The sequence below is a fragment of the Camelus bactrianus genome, chromosome 2 (assembly GCF_048773025.1).
Source record: "Camelus bactrianus isolate YW-2024 breed Bactrian camel chromosome 2, ASM4877302v1, whole genome shotgun sequence".
NCBI lineage: Eukaryota > Metazoa > Chordata > Mammalia > Artiodactyla > Camelidae > Camelus > Camelus bactrianus.
Genome location: NC_133540.1, coordinates 55,210,812 through 55,220,019, shown reverse-complemented (window position 1 = coordinate 55,220,019; position 9,208 = coordinate 55,210,812). Strand labels below are relative to the sequence as shown.

General features: G+C 37.8%; 1 non-coding gene across 1 annotated transcript; it reads right to left on the bottom strand.

The window, feature by feature from the left end:
* Positions 1-5,273: 5,273 nt before the first annotated feature.
* Positions 5,274-5,347, bottom strand: TRNAV-AAC (transfer RNA valine (anticodon AAC)). The gene has a single exon. It is a non-coding gene; the product is annotated as a tRNA-Val (tRNA).
* Between the last annotated feature and the right edge of the window lie 3,861 nt (positions 5,348-9,208).

Here is a 9,208-nt window from a genome sequence, read left to right as displayed (position 1 = left end):
ACTGCTAAAGCTTCCCCAGAGCACGGAAGGGACGGCTGGGCAAACCCAACCTCAGGGTGGTTGAAGGAACCACGTGTGGGAAATGAAGCTATTGTGACATCTGACCATTAATTCTATAGTGAGCTCTCTTCTCGGATACAATGACTTCTCTGCCAGTGGGTGAATCGAGTTAGGCTATAAAGTTCAGAAAGTTTTCAGGAAAATTCCAGGAAGCGTCTACATGTATCTTCTAACACTTTAAAAAAATTTTATTTATTCTTTATTTTTAAAGGTTTTTTTTTTTTTATTGAAGTATAGTCAGTTTATAATGTTGTGTCTTCTAACACTTTACTCAGGTTTGATTAGCTTGTGTGACCTCGATGGGCCTGTTGTATCCCTGCAGCTGCCAATAAGTGACACTCCTCAGGGAGGAAGGGAAACTTTTTTTTTCTTGATCCTGACTTAATTTTGGAGAAAGTGAGAAAAAAATAAAAAAGGCTGGGGATGCGAGCAGCTTTGAGTTTTTTTTTTTTCCCATAGAGGCTGAGAATGGTAGAATCATCTAATAGATTCAAAACTCCAAGTATAGCTATTGATATTTTGAATTACGTTTGGTTCCATATTAAGTCCAAGGATGCATTTATATGAAGGTTAAAAAAAACAGGCTTTAGCTGTCTGATAAGCTGCCAAACCTGGGCATTTAAGATAACAGAGCTGGCTGAACAGCAGTAGCTGCGCTGGGAAAGCTGAGACTGGCATCACGCCTGTGCAATGAAAAGTGATTTAAATGTCAGCTCCAAGGGAACCTCAGCCACATCCTCCACTGCTCCTCCCGCTAGAAGTTTTGTTCAAGCGCTTTCGACCAGGAGAGAATCCAAAGTTTCTTCTCTCCAAATCATACCCACAATTTTCTTCTGAAAGTAAAGTAAAAAATGCAAACTATGATATGCAAATATCATTGATGTTCAACAAACCAAAGGTATCACAGACTTCATTTCACACTCACTTTAGAGAACGTGAGTGATATCATTCCTAGAGGACGTTCTATTTGGGGTCACTACTTCATGCTTAGGTTGACAGCTGCTTGGCCAAGATTTATGGACAGTTACACTTGAATATAAGTTTCTTTTAAGGAGGTTGGATTAGTGGCCTTTAAGGTTTTTCCAAATAGTGAATGGGCCATCGGACAAATTAGTATAATATTTGCTTGGTGTTGTCAAAGCCACTGACCTTTTCTTCTTTTCCTCTGCAGTTATCACCTGGAGCCAAATCTGAGCTCTTTGTCACAGGGACGCTCCATTTCTGAAATGTTCTACTGTAGGATCTCACTCTCCGGCTTAGCCTCCTGTTACCCCAGTACCCAGTTCTACTGCACTTCATTGGCATCCAGGTTCCATACCTTTTCCATTTTCTCTCTATCTAAAAGGTTCTTTTTGTAAGTTGTTTCATTTCGTTTTGTTTTTTTAAAGTAAGCCTGGACCTTTGATCCTTGACTTAAACATTCTGTTGTGTAGACTGACAAACTCTTTCTTTACATTTCTGCTGCATCTGTCCAAAGTCCAATCCTGGGTCAACCCAACCACCTGTGTTCTCCACTCCTAGACCCAGATTTGTAGGCAATGCTGGCAAAAATCAAACAGCCACGTGGGTTGATGATACTAAAAAATCCAGCTCTTCATTTTAGCCGGCCTATCAGTGATACCTCCTTATCATTTGATTTGTTCCATTTCAGCTCTCTTATTCTCCATAACCATTTCAACTTTCATCATTTTCCCCTCGGGTCTTTTAACTTGTCATTTGACCCCCATTGGGTCCAGCAGATGAGCCTGCTTTTACTCTACTGAAAAAAATAATGCGCAGAAGCAAGTGTTCCTTCACATCCTGTCATTTCTCCTAACTCATTTGTATCCATACCTACCTTTCCTTCCTTTCTGCAGTTTCAGTGAAAAAAATAACAATCTGACAAAACAAACAATAAGCAAAATTTGCACACATTCCCTCTTAGTGCCTAAATTAAATTATCTAAACTTCACTTTGGAATTCTTCATTCTTGTCACGTCCTCAAAATATGCAAATGAGAATATATAGGAGGCGTTTGAATATACAACTCTGGAACTCAGGAATGAAAACTTGGCCAGAGAAACACATTCAAGATTTAGCCACAAATAAAGATTGAATTAAATGGGGGCAGAAGGAAAGTGCTTGGCATGTAGAACACAATATCAGTTGTTTCTTGTCTCTGTTCTCATCTCTTCCTCTTCCTCGTGTCCTCTCTTGGTTATGACATTCACGTCAATAAATCACACAAGCCATGAACCCTGCAATTATTTTAGATGCCTTCTTTACTCACCACCTCCACCCATTCTTGTTAATTCTATCTTCCTGGTGTCTGTTGAGTCTCTGCCCTTTCATCCCTGCCTTAGTTCAGAGGGTTATCTCTTAGCTTGACTTACTGCCGCTCCTCCCTAATTTTTCTTCCTGCTTCCAGATTTCCTTTTTAACAAGCTATTACCCTTCTACTTAAGGAATAATCTGTCTAAATATGCACATTTGATCATGTTACTTCTTATTACTCAAAAGTCTTTAATTAAATAGATCCCTGTTCATAATAAGATAAAACCTAGATTGGCATACTAACCCTTTCATTATGTGGTGCTTGGCACGATCCCCAAACGTATTCCTTGCCACTTACTGCACCAACTCACCAGACAAATGGAACTACTTGCAATCTGTCCTGTGTATTTTACCCTCTCTAATACATATGAGCTTTAGTATTTCTTTCATCTCTTCTCAACTCTGTCCTCACCCTTCCCTGGGCTCTTTCCTCTTCAACTACCAGCTCAGATGCTACCTTTTAAGTCAAGACTTCTTAGTCTGAGTGATGCCTTTCTGCCCCAAATTTCTCTTATGGTTTTCTGTGCTCATGGCTGCTCATCGTAATTATTCATATATCAGTTTCTCCACTATAGACATTGTATTAGAAACACTTTTTATATCTGTATTCCAAGCACTTAGCACAGACCTGAGACCCAGGAAACACACTTAAGTGTTGAATGAATGAAAGAGCATTCTCATTCTTTTTTGCCCTACTGTTTCCATAACAGCACATGTTAGGATCTGGGATGAGAATTCAGGGTGGGAATAGGGCTAAATTTACGTATGATGAGACAAAATATACTTAACTGTTACCTTTTGACCACTTTGTCTCAAGTAAGACCCCCCTTTCTAGCATTCTCCTAGCATTAAGCACATGTTTATTTTCTTCTCCCCCCTACTGAGCTTTGAGTCATTCATGGCAGGAGCCACATCTGTCTTGTTCATTGATGTATAGTCAGTGTCCAGCACAGAATAAGTTCACAAATAATCAATTAATTCCCTTTGGGGGAAGTCTAGGGGAAGACTGGGAGAGGCTCTGTTTTTTTCTTGAGTCCACATTATTCTTGATCCTTTAAAGATGACCTTGCGGGGAAAGTAATAACTTGGTGGTAGAGCATATGGTTAGCATGCACAAGGCTCTGGGTTCAATCCCCAGTACTTCCATTAAAAAAAATAGTAACAAAGATAGCCTTATTTTTGACACTATCTGTGTAGTATTGCCTTTCTTCCTTGTTGTCCTGCTTAAGTTAGAGATGTTACAAAGTAAGGCATTCCATGTTTATTGGAAAATATGAATTCAGTATGCCAAGTTTACCATGATTTTATACACTGTGTATATAATTATATGCTATAATCTTTGGCATATCAATTACATCTCAATAAAAATATTATTTAAAAATACAAATAAATGCAAATATATTATTTTAACCCTAGTAGAAAACGTAAAATGAAATAATAACAAAAGGCAGGCAACCTGGTCATTTTGTTAAGTTCTTTAATCACCATTTCCCTCATGTTGGAAGGCTTCCTATCTTTTTATAAATCAATATTAACAGATTACTCATGAACATCCAGATAATACACAAGTCACCAAAAGTTTTAATAAGTAGACAAATTTCACTCACAGTCTTAGCGTGGTTACGTTTATCCCTCTAAAACTTGGATACCAATTATTTAAGTGCATATAATGTTTGCTTTCATTTTACAGAATAAACTATAACATAGCCCTGCAGACAAAATAAAGAAATTATACTTTTTGGTCATCCCTAGCCCTAGAGTTATTTTAGGGTTAAACATATAAAAATATATTGAATGTTTGGGCAAAAGAATAAGTATACATACATATAATTAAAATCTTGATACTTAGTATTTACAGGATAGATATTACTAAAAATAAGACAGGTGGTTTGGAGACAAACTACCTCTTACCTGCTGAGTCTTTTCTGGACGATATGCACGGGCACTAGCTTTATGTCAGATTGTGAAACTTACCTGTAAGATTCTTTATGAATGAAATGATTATCTTGGGCTTCTCTTCTAATATTCCAGAATCTACCACATCTTTAGGATCTTGTGATGCTGGCTCTGGAACAGCTTTTTTAAAGAGAGCAGAACAGTCAGTGATCCTGGTATAAGTGATGTGAGAAAATGAATAGCCACATACTTGGTGAATAGCGAGGCAAACAAAATGTGGGTCTAAATTATCACTCTAAGTCTATAATCACCTCACTAAGTGATCTGGAACACAATGTTTCATTCCATGCTGTTTTCAGTTACAAACACAGTAAAATGCCTACATGTTCTCACAGGTTAATGTTTCATTTCCTTTTCCCCGCTTGGCTCAGTGCTTTGTGTGTGTGACTCCTCAGAAGGATAATTCACTTCTTTGTTTTTTCAAAGACACATTTATTGAGTATCCACTCTGTGCCAGGCACAGGACTATGTACGTGGCTACCAGGTTGAATAAGACATTGTCTTTGGCACAAAGGCCTTACTGTCTAACAGTATGCTTGATAGCAAGAGGTTTTCGGAAGTGTGATGTGGTAGAACGGGCCCAGGTTGAGAATTCTAGTATAATTAGTCTTCTCAAATGTCGTTTCGACCAACTCTGTTAAAAAATAGCCACAGTGACAATGACAAATATAAAAAGAATGACTTCTGGTAGCTCAAGAAACCAAACAAGAGCTACCCATTTGAGAACTGGAAGAGGAACGCTGACTACATATAAAACATCAGATGGCATGATATGAAAGACTCTGTCATGCTGGAGGAATGGAAGATCCCCAGGAGTTTTGGGGATCCTAGAGAATAGGAAAGGACAACTTGCTGTGATTCACTTTGTTGAACCCACAAAAATGCTTATAATATGAATTAGAAATCCCAAACTTAAAAAAAATTTTTTTTTAATTTTACTTTAATGGAGGTACTGGGGATTGAACACAGGACCTTGTGCATGTTAAGCACACGCTCTACCACTGAGCTATACCCTTCCCCCTCAAATCCCAAACTTTTTAAATGCAACAATTTCTCAATCCTGGACTTTGTGAGAGTGATAGCTCTAAATGTATTGTACATACAAAGTACAAGTTCTCTTATTCTGAGAGAGGGGCATGTAGTGAAGACAAGAAATTCTCACTTTAGTCCAGCAAAGGCTCATTTCTATATTATACTCTAACCACTGCACCAACTTTCAGATGTGAATCTTCATCAAACTCTTCTGGGAAAAACCAACACTGTCTGCTTACTCTCTGGGAAAGTTTATTTCCCTGCTCTACACTGGCACCAGAACAGCTGACTATTGCTAGAGAACACCACAGTGCTGGTCAGTCTTTCATTACACACATGGTCCCAATCTTAACTGAGTTGTCAACACTGCCTTTTATCCTTTCTTAGTAGATTTTCTATTGTTGCATTCTCTTTTATTAATCCTCCTACAGTCCCTCTTCTCTCTCAGGTTCAGATGATGCTTTTACATCATACTTCTTTCAGGAAATAGAAATAGTCATGAATTTCCTCACGTACTCTACATCAAATCCACCAGCCTTCCCTGCTTCTGTATCTACATCCTTTTTGCCTTGATAATTGTTAAAACACATGATATCTCAGTTCCCATCAAAAGTCAATTCCTCTGCCTCCTACTGTTGGTAAGAATGTAAATTCTATGAAAAACAATATCTCCATACTGTTTCCTTAAAAAAATAAAAATAGAGTAATCATATGATCCAGCAATCCCAATCCTGAGCACATATCCCAAGGGAACTCTAATTTAAAAAGATACCTGCACCCCAATGTTCATAGCGGCACTATTTACAATAGTTAAGACATGGAAACAAACTAAATGTCCACTGACAGATGAGTGGATAAAGAAGATGTGGTATATATATACAATGGAATACTACTCAGCCATAAGGAAGAATGAAATAATGACATTTGCAACAACATGGATGGACCTAGAAATTATCATACTAAGTGAAGTAAGTCAGACAGAGAAAGATAAATATCATATGACATCAATTATATGTGGAATCTAAAAAGATGATACAAATGAACTTAAGTACAAAACAGAAACAGACCCACAGACATAAAAAACAGAATTACAATTACCAAAGGGGAAAGGGAGAGGGTTATAAATTAGGAATTTGGGATTAGCAGCTACACACTACTATATATAAAATAGATAAACAGCAAGACCCTACTGTATACCACAGGGAACTATATTCAACATCTTATAATAATCTATAATGAAAAAATATGAAAAATTATATATATATAAAACTGAATCACTATGCTGTACACCAGAAACATTGTAAGTCAACTGTACTTCAATTTAAAAAAGTCAGTTCCTCTCTACTTGCAGTTTAGATACCATTCTGATTTGTCAAGGATGTACTACAGCAATTACTCACCATCTTTCCTGTGTATTAATTTCTCTCCATATATATCTCCAGCAGCATAAAAATATTTCTCACTCTCACTCATATTTTTAAACAAATTCTTAATACTGTGTTTCCCTCCATTAATCTATTTTCTCTTCCCTGTTAAAAACAAAACTTCTCCAAAGGGTTTCCCCATTCTTTATATAATCCACTTCTAATCCACTTTTGTTAGAATTCCACCTTCATATCATTCTATCCAACTGTTTTTCCAAGACTTCCAATGACGTCTATCTTATCAAAATCAAGGATCATTTTCATCTTTATCTTATTAAACTTTAACCTCTCAGAATGTTTGACATAATTCCCTCTGTCTTGAAATAACTTTTCTTAATTTTTCTGTCTCAATTTCTTCTATAAAAGAGAACATGGTACCTATGTTTGACCTGGGCCATATGGTTGTGATGGTTAAATGAGTTAATACAAGAACAGAATTTAGAATGGTGCTTGGCATATGATATTTCTCAATAAATGAAAGCTATTATTGTGTCCTATGATGTGCTATCCTATTTCCCCTCCTATTTCTGTGATCACTTCTAGGTTTGGTTTCTGGCTATGTCTCTGCTGTCAGGTCTCTAAATTTTGGAGCTCCTCAGAACTGAAGCCCTGAGCCCTTTTCCCTTTTCTGTCATAACTCTCTCCCTGAATGATCCCACAGAGCACCCTGACCTTGATTATTGTACATATGTTGATGCCCCAAATTCACGTCTTCAGCTCTTACCTGTCGCTACAGTTCCCAACTTAACTGTCTACTTTAAAGTCTAATAGCACTTCAAATTTTAAATGTTAAAAGCAGAATTTTTAGTTTCCTCTGTGGTTTTCCCCATATTGTATATAGCACTAATCCTCACCCAGTTTCTTAGACACCTTGATTGCTTTGTTTTCCTCATTCATCAATCAGTTAAGTCCTGTGGGCTCTACCATTGGAAGTTTTCCTGAAACCCTTCATTTCTCTCTGCCTCAGCTATGAGGACCTCTTTCCAGCCTACTACACAAAGCTCCTAAGAGGTCTCTCACCTTCCATTCTTGGCTTTCTGGTGTCTAATTTCTACCCAACAACAACCAGAGTCATCTTCATCCTTCCATGTCTCTCCCCTGGTGAAGCCCCCCGGGCTTCTGCATACTGCAGCCCGCATGATCCTATGGTTCTCACCATGGCCTGTGCTCTCAGCCAGCTCTCCCACACTTCCCACTTCCTCACTGAGCTTCAGCCTTCCTGGATTTTCTACATTTCTCCAACAGGCTCAGCTCATTTCTCCCCTAAGGTCTTCGCACTGCTGTTCCCTCTGCACGGAACGCCCCTCCTTCTGGTCTTCACATGGGTCCCCTTTCTTCTCACATAGGAATCTGTCCAAATGCCTTCAGCTCAGAGGTCTTTCCTGATCACTCAGTCTAAACTAGTCTTCTCGGGTGGTTTATTATATAATCACTCTTTCTTAATTTCTTTATTAACACTTATCATTATCTAAGATTGTCCAATTTATGTGTTTCTTTTTTCCTTGTTTATGGTTATTTCTCCCAGTGAGTAATGCAGCAAGAGCTTCCTGAAGAAGGGATCTTCTTCAGTGCTGGGTCCTCAGTGAGCAGAGCAAGATCTGACACCTGGTACTTGCTAAATAAATATTGTTGAATAAGGGAAGGTTCAAGAGGGGATGTTTCTAACAAAATGTGAGAACAGCCAAGGACAATCCATGTATTCTCTCTGTTGGCAGCACTAAATCTTCAAGGTGGCCTCTCCTTAAATATAAGTAAACAATCCATCCCTTAAAGTATAACATCCCTTCCAAGCTCTACCCCTGGTCAGCGAGGACTTGAATACCAAAAATATTGGGTTGCAAAGAATATGGAATATTCACACCTAAGTGTCAAAGAAAAGTCTGTTAAATGCAGGACTTGCTTTCTCAGTTAATCTCCCTCAAGCTGCTGTGACAAGTTGGAAGATCTCCTAATTTTCTCCATTCATGAATTGTTGATAATAATCTCTGCCTTTTTGCAAGTGTCAGCTGCTCAAATAAAATATTTCCCACATCAAATGCTTTGCCAATATGTTATTGTCGTTACTAGTACATGTGGCATTTGGATTATTTACAGAAGCAGGGATTGGTTTGGAAAAATCCGAATTCTCTCCTCATGATGATTGCCATGTATCTTTCATGCATGTATTCATTCCTTCAACAAATATGTACAGAATACCTAATATGTGCCAGGAAATATGCCTGAAAATAAGCTATGAGTTACTAAACATATACTATGCCCGCCCTTTTCTGAGTATCATACTAAAGCAAATTATCAGTATCACCAATGACCAACATACCAGAAATGTCAGAATTTGGACTAGACATGACATATGGCAGTCCTGTAGTATAAAATTTCTTTTCTTTTTCTTGGAAGGATTGAGTTGGTGATGTATATACATTTAA